The sequence below is a fragment of the Canis lupus genome, chromosome X (assembly GCF_011100685.1).
Source record: "Canis lupus familiaris isolate Mischka breed German Shepherd chromosome X, alternate assembly UU_Cfam_GSD_1.0, whole genome shotgun sequence".
In the NCBI taxonomy this organism is placed as follows: Eukaryota; Metazoa; Chordata; class Mammalia; order Carnivora; family Canidae; genus Canis; species Canis lupus.
The window spans coordinates 93,608,250-93,625,178 of NC_049260.1; the positions used below are offsets into that span (position 1 = coordinate 93,608,250).

Consider the following 16,929-nt stretch of genomic DNA (forward strand, 5'->3'; position numbering starts at 1 on the left):
GTATGTTATCTCAACCAGGCCATAAACTCCCTCAGGAAAGGGTCCATTCCTTTACCTTTTTGTATCTCCCAAGGGCCTTGCCAGTACCAAGCAGGCAGAAAAACAAAAGGAGGAGGCAAGAAAGAGTGTTTATACTCATAATGGAGCATATTCCTTGTGTTTTTATATTCTCATTTAGTAGAGCATAACAAATTCCCAAACAACTACTTTTCAATGAACGACTCAGATTTGGTTCATAAATACAGGTTCCAAAAATACACTGAAGATAAAAACCTCTTTGGCTCAGATTCTCTTGTCGCAGGAAGGTATTCGGTGATATACTACTGGATACCAGCTGCTATTTTAGTAAATATTTCAGGAATCAATTTATTCAGTGCTATGATTTTCAAATTTTTATCCAAGGTTGTAGTTCATGTTTTGTTGCTCTTGAAGGAATTTATCTGTATGCTGAAATAGTGTAAGCCTAGGCTACTGGAAAAGAAACCCAATCACCAAAATATACCTAGAGGTTGCATTGAGGTTTTCTAATGATCATGACATTATACTTATCAAAGTTTAAGATAAAATGCTGGTTCCAGAGTCACTCTCTCATTAACATGTTTATGCAATAACGAGTATGATATCTACATTTTTTAAAGGAGTGCAAATATTAGGCACAGGTTAAGAAGCCAAGGTCAGGCAATGAGACTGTAATCTTGCTGAAAATTGAGTTTATGGAGATTTGGTTTTTCTATTTCTTTGGGAGAGGCACAATAGTTTAGTGAAGTGATTTTCAAATTGTTTTCCAGAGTCTTAGGGTTCTACAGAGCTACTCTGATGGCCACGGAGAGCAAGGGTCTGTTGGTTACGGCTGATATTGTTGTAAGAGAGAGAGTAAAAAAAAAAAAAGAGAGAGAGAGAGAGTATTCAAATTTGATTTGGCGTCTGCCTGCATCACAAAAGGTAAGAATGAATCCAGCGTCAAGATACAAGTTGAGCTTGTGACCTCAGTCTCTTGGCACAGTTTATATCTCAGGGGACTGATCACAGATAGCACTACTGTTTAGGAATCTTTAAGAGATCATGAAAAAGGACTAGATCCATAGAGAAACTGGGAGAGGAACAGATATTGTACTGATTTTCAAAATGAAAGAAGGTAGATTCTGTGAATTACAGACTCATAAACTCAACCTTTTTTTTTTTTTTTTTTTTTTAAATAAGTGAACTCTACACCCAGCTCGAACTCACAAACTCCAAGATAAAAAGTCACACACCTTACCAACTGAGCCAGCCAGGGCATCCCAAGGCTCATAGATTCAACTTCTATCATTTCTATTTTCAGTGTCATAGACTTCCATTCTTTATTTCCTTCCCTTTGCTTGCTTTGGGTTTGTTTCTACTTTCTTAAGTCAGAACTTTAGGCTATTTATTTGAGACTTTTTCTCTTTTCCAATATAAGCATTTAATGCTATAAGTTTCCTCTCAGCACTTCTTTAGCTATATCCCTCAAAATTTGATGTGTTTATTTTTATTTTCATTTAATTCAATGTTTATTTTATTTTCTTTGAGACTTATTATTTGCCTTAAGGATTGTTTAGATTTTGATTTTGTTTCCAACTGTTTGGAGATTTTCCTGTTATCTTCCTATTATTGATTTGGTTTATCTTGGTATATGTTCCATGTACATGTCAAAAGAATGTATATTCTGCCGTTGTTGACTGGCATGTTCTGTAAATGCCAATTAGATCCTGTTGGTTGATGGTGCTGTTGAATTCTATATCCTTGCTGATTTCCTGTTTAGTTCTGTCCCTTTTTGAGACAAGTAAGTGTGTCGAAGTCTTCAATTACAATTTTTTTTGTCTATTTCTCCTTTCATTCTATCAGTATTTGCTCCATATATTTTGCAGCTCTGTTGTTTGGGGCATAAACATTGGGATTGTGTTATGTCATCTTGGTGGACTGACACTTTTTCATTATATAATGTCCCCTCCCTTGTTATCTCTGGTAATTTTCATTTCTCTGGTCTACTTTATTTGGTATTAATATAGCCACTCTTGCTTTCCTTTGTTTAATACTCTCATGATATAACTTTTTCTATCTTTCTACTTCCAACCTGCATATATCCTGTTATTTGAAGTTTCTTTTATAAGTATATCATTGCATCACATTTTGAAACTATTCTGCTACTGTCTTTTTATTTGTGTATTTAGACTGTATATATTTGATGAAATTCTTAATATGTTAGGGGTTAAGTAAAATTTTTCATTTTATTTTCTCTCTGTTCTTCAGTTTATTTTTCCTTCATTCTTCTGATTTACCATACCATCTTTAGAATTTCATTTTGCTTTATCTGAAATTTTTCCAGTTTTATTGAGACATATTTCACATAATAAACAATTCAGCCACTTAAAGTACATAATTCAATGGTTTTTAGTATATGGTGTTGTGCAATCATCACCACAACCTTTATCACCCCCAAAAGAAACCCTATAACCCTCTAAGCAATCACTAACTTTCCCTCTAAATATATATGCCTATTTTGGACATGTCATGAATGGAATTGTGTAATACATGGTCTTTTGTGACTATCTTTACTTAGCATGTTTTCAAGGTTTACCCATGTTATACCATGTATCAGTACTTCATTCTTTTTATGGTTGACTAATATTCCTTTAGATATTTGTTTATCCATTCATCAGTTAATGGACATTTGGGTTGATTCCACCATTTGGCTATTATGAATAATTCTGCTATGAACTTCTGCGTGCAGGTTTTTGTGTGGACATATTTTCATTTCTCTTGAGCATATACCTAGAAGTAGAATTGCTTGGTCAAGTGGTAACTCTATGCTTAACTTTTTGAGGAATTTCCAGACTGTTTTCAAAGGTGGCTACATAGCTTTATATTCCCACTGGCAGTGTATGATGATTATGACTTTATATCCTCACCAAACTAACTCTAATTATCCTTCTCCTTTTAGTATAGCCATCCCAGTAGGTATGAAGTGTTGTCTCATTATAGTTTTGATTTATATCTCCCTGATAATGAATGCTATTGAACATTGTTTCATGTACTTATTGGCTATATCTTTGGAGAAATGTTTGTTTAGACTGCTGATTTAAAAAATTAGGTTGTTATTATTATTCCTTCATGTATGCTAGATATGAATCTCTTATTAGGTATATGATTTGCAAAAAATTTCTCCCTTTCTGTCAGTTGTCTCCACTTTCTTGGTAGAGTCCTAAGAAACACAAAAGCTTCTTAAGATTTTTTATGAAATCTAAGTTACTATTTTTTTTAAAGATTTTATCTATTCATGAGACACAGAGAGAAAGAGGCAGAGACATAGGCAGAGGCAGAAGAAGTCTCCATGCAGGGAGCCCCATGTGGGACTCAGTTCCAGAAGTCCAGGATCACACCTTGAGCGAAAGGCAGATGCTCAACCACTCAGCCACTCAGGCGTCCCTAAGTCATTATTTTTGGTGTCATATCTAAGATTTCATTGACAAATCCAAGGTCATGAGCATTTACTCCTATTTTCTGAGAGTTTTAGTTTTGATTCTTATATTTAAGTTTTTTATTTATTTTGAATTTTTGTATATTGTGTGACATATAGATCCAACTGCATTCTTTTATATGTGGCTACCAATTTGTCCAAGCACCATTCATTGAAAAGACTGTTGTTTCCCTATTGAATTGTATTGGTGCCTTTGCTGAAAATCAATTGACCATAGATACATGGGATTATTTCTAGATTCTCGATTATATTCCATTGAAATATGTCTATTCTTATGACAGTACCATGCTGTCTTGATTACTGTTGTTTTGTAGTAGATTTTGAATTCAGGAAATTTTAAATTCAACTTAGTTCTTTTCTAGAATTATTTTGTCTATTCTGGGTTCCTTGGGTTTCCATAGGAATTTTAGGATCAGTTTGTTAATTTCTACAAAATAGCCAGTTGGTATTTTGATATAGATTAAATAGAATATTTAGGTTAATTTGGGGAGTATTGCCATGTTAACAATATTAAGTCTTCCAATCTGTGATGGTTAATTTTATGTATCAATTTGGTTAGGCCACAGTACCCAGATATTTGGTCAAATATTAGTATGGATGTTGCTGGGAAAATATTTTTTAGATGAGATTAACATTTAAATCAATAGATCAAATCAAGCAACTTGCCCTCCATAATGTTTATAGACTTAATTTAATCGCTTGGAAGCTTTAAGAGAAAAAAGACAGACCTCCCAAAAGAAGGAATTTTGTCTGCAGATTGCCTTCACACTTAAGCATCAACTCTTCCCTGGGTGGCCCAGCCTGATTTGCACTTCTTTTATTAAAATATGTCTAAATAGGGCAGCCCCGGTGGAGCAGCGGTTTAGCGCCGCCTGCAGCCCAGGGTGTGATCCTGGAGACCGGGGATCGAGTCCCACGTCAGGCTCCCTGCATGGAGCCTGATTCTCCCTCTGCCTGTGTCTCTGCCTCTCTCTCTCTGTATCTCTCATGAATAAATAAATTTTAAAAATCTTTAAAAAAATATGTCTAAATATTGTGTTCTTTTTGATACTATTATAAAAAGGATTATTTTCTTAATTTCATTTTCATATTGTTGATTGCAAATGCGTAGAAAGAAATTTTTGCATATTTTTCTTGTATTTGCAACCTTGCTTAACTTATTTATCCTTAGAGTTTTTTTTATTTTTTTATTTTTTATTTTTTTTTTCTTAGAGTTTTTTTTAAAAATGGATTCTTTTAGGGTGCCTGGCTGGCTCAGTCAATGGAGCATGTGACTCTCGATCTCAGGGTTGTGAGTTCAAGCTGCACCCATGTTGGGTGTGGAGCCTACTGAAAAAACAATGTGTTCTTTAGGATTTTCTACATACCAGATCATATAATGTGTGAATAGAGATAGTTTCATCTTATCCTTTCCAATCTAAATGCCTTTTATTGAATTTTCCTAAGTGTCTTGGTTAGAACCTCCAGTAAAAATTTTGAATAGAAATGGTGAGAGAAAAAAAAAAAAGTGGTGATAGCAGACATTCTTGTCTTGTTACCAGTCTTAGAGGGAAAACATCCATTTCTCACCATTAAGTAGGATGTTGGCTGTGTTTTGTAGATACTTTTTATCAGATTAGAGTTTTCCTTCTATTCCTAGTTTGAATGTTACTGATATGAAAAGGTACTGGAGGTTGTCAAATGTTTTATCTCCATCTTTTGAGATGATCCATGTGTTTTTTTGTTTTTAAATTCTGTTCAAGTGGTGTATTATATATTCATTGATTTTTTTTTTCAATTTAATATACCCTCGTGTTTGTGGGATAAATCACTAGTCATGGTGTATAATTCTATATGTTGATGGATTTGGTTTACTAGTATTTTGTTGAAGATTTTTGCGTCTATATTCCTAAGAGATATTGGTATGTAGATATTTTTATTTAAAGATTTTATTTATTTATTCATGAAAGACACACAGAGAGAGGCAGAGGCATAGGCAGAGGAAGAAGCAGGCTCCATGCAGGGAGCCTGATGTGGGACTCAATCCCAGGACTCCAGGATCATGCCCTGGGCCGGAGGCAGGCGCTCAATCACCGAGCCACCCAGGTGTCCCTGTAGATATTTTTTCATGTCATAGTGTCATCTGATTTGACTATCAGTGTAGTAAGGGACTCAGAGAATGAGTTGGGAAATGTTCCCTCTTCTATTTTTTTTAAAGACTTTATTTGAGATAGGGAGAGAGTACGAGTGGGGGTGGGAGACAGAAGGAGAGGGAGAAGGAGACTTCCTGCAGAGCAGGAAGCCTGATGTGGAGCTTGATCCCAGGACCCTGAGATCATGACCTGAGTTGAAGGCAGATGCTTAACTGACTGAGCCACTCAGGTGCCCCTCCCTCTTCTATTTTTTGGGAAATTTTTTCAAGAATTAATATCAGTGCTGCACTGAGCTCAGAGTTTGCTTGAGATTCTCTCTCCTTCTCTCTCTGTACCTCCCACTGTCTCTCTCTCTCTCAAATAAATAAATAAATCTTTTAAAAAAGAATTGATTTTAATTCTTTAAATCTTTAGCAGAATTCACCTGTAAAGTCACCTGGTCCTGGGCTCTTCTTTGTTGGTAAGTGTTGATTAGTGATTCAATTTCTTTACTTGTTAAAAGTCTACTCATATTTTTATTTGTTACTGAATCAGTTTCAGTCATTTGTGTTTCCTAGAGATTTATCCATTTAATTTGTTATCTAATTTATTGACATGCAGTTGTTTTTTTTTTAAGATTTTTTTTTTTTTTTTTTTTTTTTAATTCATGATAGTCACACAGAGAGAGACAGAGAGGCAGAGACACAGGCAGAAGGAGAAGCAGGCTCCATGCACCGGGAGCCCGATGTGGGATTCGATCCCGGGTCTCCAGGATCGCGCCCTGGGCCAAAGGCAGGCACCAAACCGCTGCGCCACCCAGGGATCCCGACATGCAGTTTTTTATACTATTTTTTCAAAATTGTTTTTATTTCTGTAATGTCTCTTAGTCAGCTTGGGCTATTATAGAAAGTACTATAGATTGAGTGGCTTATAAACAACAGACATTTATTTCTCACAGTTTTGAAGGCTAGAAGTTTGAGATAAAGATGCCAAGCATAGTTGAATTCTGGAGAAGCCCTCTTAGTTATGGACTGTTGTCTTTTCACTGTGACCTCACATGGCCGAAGTGGGCAGAGGAGCTCTCTGGGGTTTCTTTTATAGGGAAACTAATGCCATTCTTGAGGGCTCCCAGAGACCCGACCTCAAAATACCATCATGTTGGGGATCAGGTTTCAAACTAGAAATTTTGAGGTGACACAAATATTTAGTCTACAGCAGCTACCTTTTTTTATTTTGGATTCTTATAACTCGAGTAGTCTTATCTATCTTTTTTTTTTCTTGATCAGTCTAGCTAAAGGTTTGTCAATTTTGTTGATCTTTCCAGAGAACCAAATTTTAGTTTCATTGATTTTTCTTTTTTTGTAAAAATTTTATTTATTTATTCATGAAACACAGAGAGGCAGAGACCTGTACAGAGGGAGAAGCCGGCTTCCTGCAGGAAGCCTGATGGGGGACTCAATCCAGGAACTCCGGGATCACAACCTGAGCCAAAGGCAGATGCTCAACTGCTGAGCCACCCAGGCGTCCCCACTTTTTTGTTTTAAAATATATTTTGTTTGATATTAGTATAGCCACTCCAACTTTCTTACTATTGCCATTTGCATGATAAATCTTTTTTCATCCTTTCAATCTATTTATATCTTTGAATGTCAAGTGTGTCTCTTGTAGACAGCATTTAGGTAGATCTTGATTTGTATCCATTCTGACAAGCTTTGCCTTTTAATTATATTGTTATGATATAATTTTGTTTGTGCTATTTTTCCTTTTTTGTTTTCTACATGTCCATGCCTTTTCATTACTCTATTTTTCATGTACATGTTTTCTTTTGCATTAAGTGGATATTTTCTAAAGTAAACTTTTAACTTCGTTAATTTTTCCATTATAGTTTTGAATTATTTCTTTTGTCATTCCTTAGGCTTACCATATAGATCTAATCAGAATCTGCTTCAGATTTATACTAATTAAGTTCCAATGAGACATAGAAATGTTACTCCTGTGTAGCTCTATTCCCTTTTTCCTCTTTTTGTGATATTATTGTTATATGTATTCTATATGTTAAAGGCACAATAACACATGCTGTAATTATTATTTCATACAATTTTATATCTTTTAAATGAACAGGAAAAAGAAGAACATGTATATATGTATAGCTTTTGTTATATCAACCTCATTCCCATTTCTGATTTTTTCATTTATTCCTGTTGATCCATTGTACTATCCACAGTCATTTCCTTAATCTAGTGCAGTTCTGCTCCTTACTACTTCCTTTGCGTTATTGGCAAACATATTACACTTCTATATGTTATAGGTCCAACAGAGCAATTATATATATATTTAGTTGTTTTTTAAAAGTGGTTAAGAGAAGAAAGCAAAGAAATAAGCATTTATACTGTCTTTTGTAATGACATAATTACAAGTGCTTTTTGGTTTTTTTTTGTGATTTGAAATACTGTCTGGGGCACTGGCTTTCAGCCCATTATTTCTTGTAAGGTGGGTCTACTAGCAACAAATTCTCTCAGATTGTGTTGATCAAGGAATGTCTTTATACCATATTTATTATTCAGAAATAGCTTTGAAAGATATAGGATTCTTGGTTGATGGTTTTTTGTTCTTATTTTGGCACTTGGAATATGTTTTTATCCTGCCTTCTGGCCTCCATTGTTCTGATGACAAATCAGCTATTAATTTTACTGGGATTTCCTTATAAATGACCCTTTTTTTCCTTGTTCTTTTCATGATTTTTTTTAATTTATTTTTTATTGGTGTTCAATTTAGTAACATACAGAATAACCCCCAGTGCCCGTCACCCATTCGCTCCTTTTCATGATTTTTCTCCATATCTTTTGGCTTTCACCATTTTTACTATGATGTATCTTTTTGTGGATCTGGTTGCTTTTTATTATATTTGAAATTTGTTGAGCTTCTTAGATATGTAGATTAAAGTATTTGATCAAATTTGAAAATATTCAGTTATTATTTCTTTGAATATTTTTTCTGCTCCTTTCTCTCCTCCCTTTGGCACTTCTGTCACATACATGTTATATACTTTGCAGGGTCCCATATTCTCTGAAGCTCTTTTTTTTAATGTAATCTCTACACCCATCATGGGGCTCCCACTTGCAACCCTGAGACTGAGTCACATGCTCCACCGACTTAGTCAGCCAGATGCCCCGACTCTGAAGCTCTTTTTATTTTCTTTTTTTTCCTCTGTATTATTTTTTTTAATTGTTTTTTTTTTTCAATTTTTATTTATTTATGATAGTCACACAGGGAGAGAGAGGCAGAGACACAGGCAGAGGGAGAAGCAGGCTCCATGCACCGGGAGCCCGATGTGGGATTCGATCCCGGGTCTCCAGGATCGCGCCCTGGGCCAAAGGCAGGCACCAAACCGCTGCGCCACCCAGGGATCCCACCGCTGCGCCACCCAGGGATCCCACCGCTGCGCCACCCAGGGATCCCTGTATTATTTTTTTTAAGATTTTATTTATTTATTCATGAGAGACACAGAGAGAGAGACAAAGACATAGGCAGAGGGAGAAGCAGGCTCCTCCAGGGGAGCCTGATGTGGGACTTGATCCTAGGACCCTGGGATCATGCCCTGAGCCAAAGGCAGACACAACCTCTGAGCCACCAGATGTCCCATTTCCTCTGTATTATTTTAATTACATAGTATCCATAGGTCTGCATTCATGCTTACAAATCCTTCTTTTCAGGACGCCTGGGTGGCCCAGTGGTTGAGCATCTGCCTTCAGCTCAGGGCGTTATCCTGGAGTCCAGGAATCGAATCCCACATCGGGCTTCCTGCAAGGAGCCTGCTTCTCCCTCGGCCTGTGTCTCTGCCTCTTTCTTTCTGTGTCTCTCATGAATAAATAAATAAAATCTTTTTAAAAATCCTTCCTTCCTTTCTTTTTTGCTAATTCTTTCTTTTGGCTGTTCAAATCATCTTGAGCCCTTCTGGTAAATTTTTCTTTTAAGTTATCATACTTTAAGCTTCAGAGTTTCCATTTGGTTCTTTTTTACAGTTTATATTTTCTTATTGACAGTCTCTTTGATGAGACATTGGTATGATACCTTTACTTGTGTAAGCATGACATTCTTTACTGCTTTGAATGTTTTTTACTGGCTACTTTGAGATCTTTGTTCATTAAATCTGACATTCATTCACTCTCAGGCAATTTCTGTTGCCTCCTTCCCTCCATATATGGGTCAGACTTTGCTGTTTCTTTGCATGTCTTGTAATTTTCTTTGCTGGAAATGGGACATTTTATGTAACATATTGTAGCAACTTTGGTTACAGGTCCGCATTCCACCACACCTGTGTTTGTGGGGATGCTTGTTATACTTATTTGTTTATTTGTTTCTGGCTAAATGGATTTTTTTTTTAAACTGGATCATATTTAATGAAATGCATTTCCTCTGTATATTATGAGCTTCTGATACTTCTCAGAGGACACAGCATTGGGCATATGCAGTCACCTTAGAATGATAGTTGTTTTTGTCTCTTTCCCTGAGAACACCCAGCTATCAAGCTCCACTAATTGCTGGCTAATTGTTCTATTATTTTCAACAATGTCCTGGAAAATACATTGCTCCACAGAATGATTCAATTGAAATCAGATCCTTTGTGAGGACAGTTTTTTTTTTTTTTTAACTTTTTTTCTATAGTCTTATCCCTTTTTCTTTTTCTTTCTTCCCTCCCTTTATGCCCCCCTTCCTACTTCTAATTTTTCCTCCAGCTTTACTGAGATATAATTGATATATAACATTGTTTAAGTTTAAGGTATAAAACATGGTGATTTGGTATATGTTTATATTATAAAATGATAACGAGGGCAGCCCGGGTGGCTCAGTGGCTTAGCGCCGCCTTCAGCCCAGGGCCTGATCCTAGAGACCCGGGATGGAGTCCCACGTCAGGCTCCCTGCACGGGAGCCTGTTTCTCCCTCTGACTGTGTCTCTGCCTCTCTATGTGTCTCTCATGAACAAATAAAGAAAATATTTTTAAAATAAATAAATAAAATGATAACGACAGTAAGGTTAGTTAGCACTTCCATCACTTTACATAATTATCATTTTTTTGGTGTGATGAGAACATTTAAAATTTACTCCCTTAGCAACTTTCAAATATGTAATGTAGTGTTCACTAAGTCATCATGCTATACATTAGATCTCCAGAATTTAGTCTCTTATAATCAGAAGTTTGTACCCTTGACCAACACATTCCCATTTCTCCTACCCCTGGAACCCTGGCAAGAACCATTCTACTCTCTCTTCTGTGAGTTTGGATTTTTATTTATTTTTATTTTATTTTTAATTTATTTTTAGACGGTGTGGTGAGGCAGAATAGGGGCAAAGGGAGAGGAGAGAGAGAATCTTAAGCAGACTCCATTACCAGCACAGAGTCTGATGCGGGGCTTAATCTCATGACCCTGGAATCATGACCTGAGCCAAAATGAAGTTGGACACAACTGAGTGAGCCACCCAGGTAGCCCAGATTTGACTTTGTAAGATTTCACATATAAGTGATATCATATAATATTTGTCTTTCTCTGACATTTCAATTAGCATAAAACTTTCAAGGTCCAGGGCAGCCCAGGTGGCTCAGCGGTTTAGCACGGCCTTCAGCCCAGGGTGTGACCCTGGAGACCTGGATCAAGTCCCACGTTGGGCTCCCTGCATGGTGCCTGCTTCTCCCTCTGCCTGTGTCTCTGTCTCTCTGTGTCTCTCATGAATAAATAATAAAATCTTAAAAAAAAAACTTTCAAGGTCCAAATGTTGCAAATGGCAGGCCTTTCTGCTGTCTCATAGCTAAACATTCCATTGTGTGTGTATGTCTGTGTGTGTCACATCTTATTGCATTCATCCTTAGACACTTAGTCTGTTTCAGTGTCTTGGTTAGTGTGAATAATGCTGCAATGAACATGGGAGTCCAGATATCTCTTTGGGATCCTAATTTGCTTTGGATGTATACCCAGAAGTGAGATTGCTGGATCATATGATAGTTCTAGTTTTCATTTTCTGAAAAACCCCTATGCTTTTTTCCATGATGGTTGTACCAATTTACATTCCTACCACCAGTGCACAAAGGTCTTCTTTTCTCCACATCCTTACCAACATTGTTATCTCTTGTCTTTTTTATAACAGCCATACTAACAGGTGGTTTTTATTTGAATTTCCCTGATGATTAGTGATGTTGAGCCCCTTTTATGTACCTATTGTCCATTTGTATATCTCTCTTGAAAAATGTCTATTCAGTTCTTCTGGTCATTTTTAAATTGGATTTTTTAAAGGTTTTTTTCTTTTTTTCTTTCTTTTTGCTATTGGGTTGTATGAGTTGTGTATTAACTTCTTATCAGATAGATGGTTAGCAGATATTTTCTCCCATTCCATAGGTTGTCTTTTCATTTTATTGATTGATTCTTTTGCAGTGGAGAAGGTTTTTAGTTTGAGTAAACCCCCCTTGATGATTTATTTTTGCTTTTTTTGCCTGTGGTTTTGGCATTGTATCCAAAAAATCATTGCCAAGACCAATGTCAAAGAGCTTTGTTCCTATGTCTTTATCTAGGAGCTATAAGTTATCGAGTGTTATATTTATGTCCTTAAAATATTTTGAGTTAATTTTTGTTAGTAGTATAAGATCAATGCTCATTCTGGGGCAACTGGTAGGCTCAGTCAGTTAAGCATCTGCCTTTGGTCAGGTCATGATCTCAGGGTCTATGTTGGGCTCCCTGCTTGGAGAGGAGTCTGCTTCTCCCTCTCCCTTTGCCCCTCCCCCTGCTTGTACTGTCTCTCTTTCTCTATCTCTTTCTCTCTCACTTTCTCTCTCAAATAAACAAAACCTTTAAAAAAAATCAGGGCTCATTCTTTTCCAGTGATTATCCAGTTTTCCAAACACCATTTATTAAAGAGACTATCATTTCCCCATTGCCTTTTCTTGGCTCCCTTGTCACATATTAGTTGACCATATATGTGTGGGTTTATTTCTGGGCTTTTAACTGTGTTCCTTTGGTCTACGTGCCTGTTTTGATGCCAGTACCATACTGTTTTGGTTACTATCACTTTGTAATATAGTTTGAAATCTGGAATGTGATGTCTCTAGCTTTGTTCTTTCTCAAGATTGCTTTGACTCTTCAGGGTATTTTGTAAGTTTTAGGATTTTTTTGTTCTATTTCTGTGAAAAAAAATGGCATTGGAATTTTGGTAGAGATTACATTGAATCTACAAATGGCACTGGGTAGTATGGAAATTTTAACAATATTCTTCCAACCTATGAACATGGGATATCTTTCCATTTATTTGCATTTTCTTCAGTTTTCACAGTATAGAGCTTCACTCCTTGGCTAAATTTATCCTAAGTATTTTGGGATTTTTTGATGATATTGTACATGTGCTTTCTTAAGATTTCTTTTTTTTTTTAAGATTTCTTTTTCAAATAGTTCGTTTTTAGTGTGTAGAAACTTGAGGAAAAGGGAGGTCTATTTTATTACCCAATTTTTTACTCTTAATTATACTTCCTTCCTTCCTAATGTTTCAAGATTCCTTCTTTTATTTACTTATTTTAAAAGATTTTATTTATTTATTTATTCATGAAAGACACACACACACAGAGGCAGAGACATAGGCAAAGGGAAAAGCAGGCTCCATGTGGGACTCAATCCAGGGATTCCAGGATCAATCCAGGGATGTGGGACTCAATCCAGGGATTCCAGGATCATGCCCTGAGCTAAAGGCAGGTGCTCAACCACTGAGCCACTCAGGCATCTCTAAGATTCCTTCTTTTATTATTTCCTTCCTGCTTCATTAATTTTCTTTAGCTATTCTTTTAGGGTGGGTTGCTGGTGAAATATTCTCTTAATTTCCTTTCATCTGAGATAGTCTTGGTTTGTCCTTTTGTCATGAAGAATATTTTCACTGGATATGGAATTCTGGGTTGATATTTCTTTGCTTAGCATCTAAAAATAGTGTCCCACTCCCTTTTGGCCTCGAGGTAAAGCCACAAATGGAAGTTGTGTAGAGAAGGGAGCACCCAGGGGATCCCTGGGTAGCTCAGCGTTTGGTGCCTGTCTTGGGCCCAGGGCGTGATCCTGGAGTCCCGGGATCGAGTCCCATGATCGAGTCCCACGTTGGGCTCCCTGCATGGAGCCTGCTTCTCCCTCTGCCTGTGTCTCTGCCTCTCTCTCTCTCTCTCTCTCTGTGTGTGTGTGTGTGTGTGTGTGTCTCATGAATGAATAAATCTTTTATTTTTATTTTTTTAAGATTTTATTTATTTATTCATCAGAGAGAGGCATTATTTCTTTTCGTTTATTTATTTGTTTGCTTGTTTTAAAGTAACCTCTATACTCAATGGTGTGGCTTGAATTCAGGGCCCTGAGATCAAGAGTCACACACTCTACCAGTTGAGCCATCCAAGTACTCCTCAGGCATTGTTTCTTTTAATACTACTTTAGCGCCACTCTTTCTTACCACTTTATAGGAATCTGATGGTATGAATGTTAGATCTTTTGTTATAGAACCATAGATCCCTAAATATTTTTTTCCCATCTATTTTTTTCTGTTGTTTAGAATTGGTTATTTCTTTTTACTTTAAAAAAAATTTTTCCAGTTGTGGAGTGCCTGGGTGGCTCAGTGGTTGAATGTCTGCCTTTGGCTCAGGTCATGATCCCAGAGTCCGGGGATAGAGTCCCACATCAGGCTCCCTGTGAGGAGCTTGCCTCTCCCTCTGCCTATGTCTCTCCCTCTCTCTGTGTGTCTCTCATGAATAAATAAATAAAATCTTAAAAAAAAATTAAATTCTCAGTTGGTTTTAGTAAATGTCAGAACCACATCACATGCCATACCAGTCCAGGGTGAGAATTTTCTAATAAGCCTTTTCTAATATTAAAACTGCTTCTTGGGGTGCCTGGGTGGTATAGTCAGTTGAGCATCAGACTCTTGGTTTCAGATAAATTCATGATCTCAGGGGCTGGAGCCCTGCATCAGGCTTGCACTCAGTGTAGAGTCTGCTTGGGATTCTCTATCCCCTCTCTCTCTGCTCCTCCCCCCATACTCTCTCTCTCTCTCTCTCAAATAAATAAATAAATAAATCTTAAAAACAAAAACAAAAATAAAAACAACCCTACTTCCTTGAGTATTATCCTAAATTCTATCCTGAATTGAGGGAAGAGTGGCTGGATGCCCCATAAGTTTCCTAGGGGAAATACAAAATTATATGTTCCCTCTTTGTAAGGATATGTGGCAGGAAGAGCAAGTTCTAGCCCCTAAAGAAAGGACTTACAAGCAATAAATATTTTACTCCATTCTTATGAGGCCTGCCTTTTTTTTTTTTTTAACTTTTATTTATGATAGTCACACAGAGAGAGAGAGAGGCAGAGACACAGGCAGAGGGAGAAGCAGGCTCCATGCACCGGGAGCCCGACGTGGGATTTGATCCGGAGTCTCCAGGATCACGCCCTGAGCCAAAGGCAGGCGCCAAACCACTGCACCACCCAGGGATCCCGAGGCCTGCCTTTAAAAAGGAGCTATATCCTTAACACATAAGTGTTTTTCACCATGTTAGTGGGTCTTGTTGTTTCTTGCAGCAGAGGGCCCTGGGCTCTTCCTTGAACCTGTACCCTCCATCTATCACTAGCAGTAGTGAGCCAGGGAATGGTTGGCCTTGGCCATTTTGTGCATGTCAAGCTTCTTCTTGCTCACAGGGCCCTGTCTGTGAAAAGCCTCCAGCAGCTTATTTGACAACTTCTCTGGCATAAGCATCCACCAGTGTTTCTTCTCTCTGAACTCAGTAATCATCTGCTTCATGACCAGGAAGCAATGATGCTGATCAGTTAGTGGCACAGGGACTTGGTAGAAATGGCCATCTCTGAAGATGGGTACCAGCCCAATCACAGGCTCATAGTTTTTCAGTGCTTGGTGGAAGATGGTGTAGGGGTTGCATTGGATGGTTGCCTATTCCTATGCAGAAGCAGCATGGTACTTCTCAAACTCCTTTTTCACAGCTTCTAGAGTCTGCATCATTAGGGATTTGGCTAGTACTTTGTTTCCTTCTTTCATCATCATGTTGGTGAATTTACTGACACTGGGTCTTCAAACAGAGTTTGTTTTTGTCACTGTGGCAGGTTTGATAAGCTGTCTTCCCGAGTTCCTGCTCATATTTCTCAGAATGGGTAATTTCTACTATCCTATCTTTATATCCACCCATTCTTTTCCCTATCAACACTGTTCTGCTGTTGGCTCCTTCTAGCAATTTTTCATTTTGGTAATTATATTTCCAGTTCTGAAATTTGATTTTTCTTTATGTCTTCTATTTTTTTTCTTTTACTGGGACACTATATTTGATGGGAACTTTGGGACTTTCTAACTTTTCATTTTTGTCAACCTTCTACACAATTTTTCATTGAAACACTATGATGACTGTCATCCTTGTCACATAATTCTATTCTTTGTGTCTTCTTGTTTTAATCTGATGGTTTTCTTTTCCTCATTCAGATTTTCCTGATTCTTAGTATGATAAATGATTATATTTGTGTATCCCGGTAATTGGGGCTATTATGTTATGAGACTCTGGATCTTATTAAACTTTTATAGGACTCCTCAGTTACCACACAAGTGTGAGGAAATGGTATGTTGCCTCATTACTGCCAATTAGGGATGGAAATGCATATTTCCTACTAGGCCTCCTTTAACATTCTACGAGTAAGAGCCTTATTTTTGGACAGGGATAAAATTTCAAGTCTGCTGACATTACCTTGGCTGAGAGGAGAAAGGGTGTCTCATTACTGCTCCTGACATGGTCTCTACCATCACCATGGAAGGGGGGGTGGCCTCTTTACCACTGGTCAGAATGAAAATTCTGGCTGTCTACTCTGCCCTTTTTTGTCACCAACCTAGTATAGGGGAAGAGATGACTAGTTATAGCTTTGTAAAGGTAGAAGTCTATGTTTCCTACCTGGCTTATTCTGTCATGGGTAGTGTGTAACCACAATTTTTATCCCATGATACTTGGCTAGAATAAGGTGATTATTGTCTAAAAGTTTTCTGTCTTACTAGGCTGCCTTTATCCTGGTCCTTTGGCTAGAGACAACAGGTTTTACTTGGAGCACTTTTAGTCTACATTCATGGGTGTGTCCTGGTTACAAGATTCTACTGCATCCAATCCAGGATATATTAGGCAAAAGGAAAACTAAGGGAATTTAACATCATGCCATTCCATAAGTCTCAAGGTCCCTACCTAGGTCTTTATTCTCTCCACCTCTCAGAGTCATCTTATGTTTTTATATATAATGTTTATGGTTGGTAATTATACTTAGTGAAAGGAATATGGAGAA

At 37.2% G+C, this 16,929-nt stretch overlaps 1 pseudogene; it reads right to left on the reverse strand.

Annotated features, from left to right (window-relative positions):
- Positions 1-15,229: 15,229 nt before the first annotated feature.
- LOC100688421 lies at positions 15,230-15,803 on the reverse strand (annotated as a pseudogene).
- Positions 15,804-16,929: the final 1,126 nt, after the last annotated feature.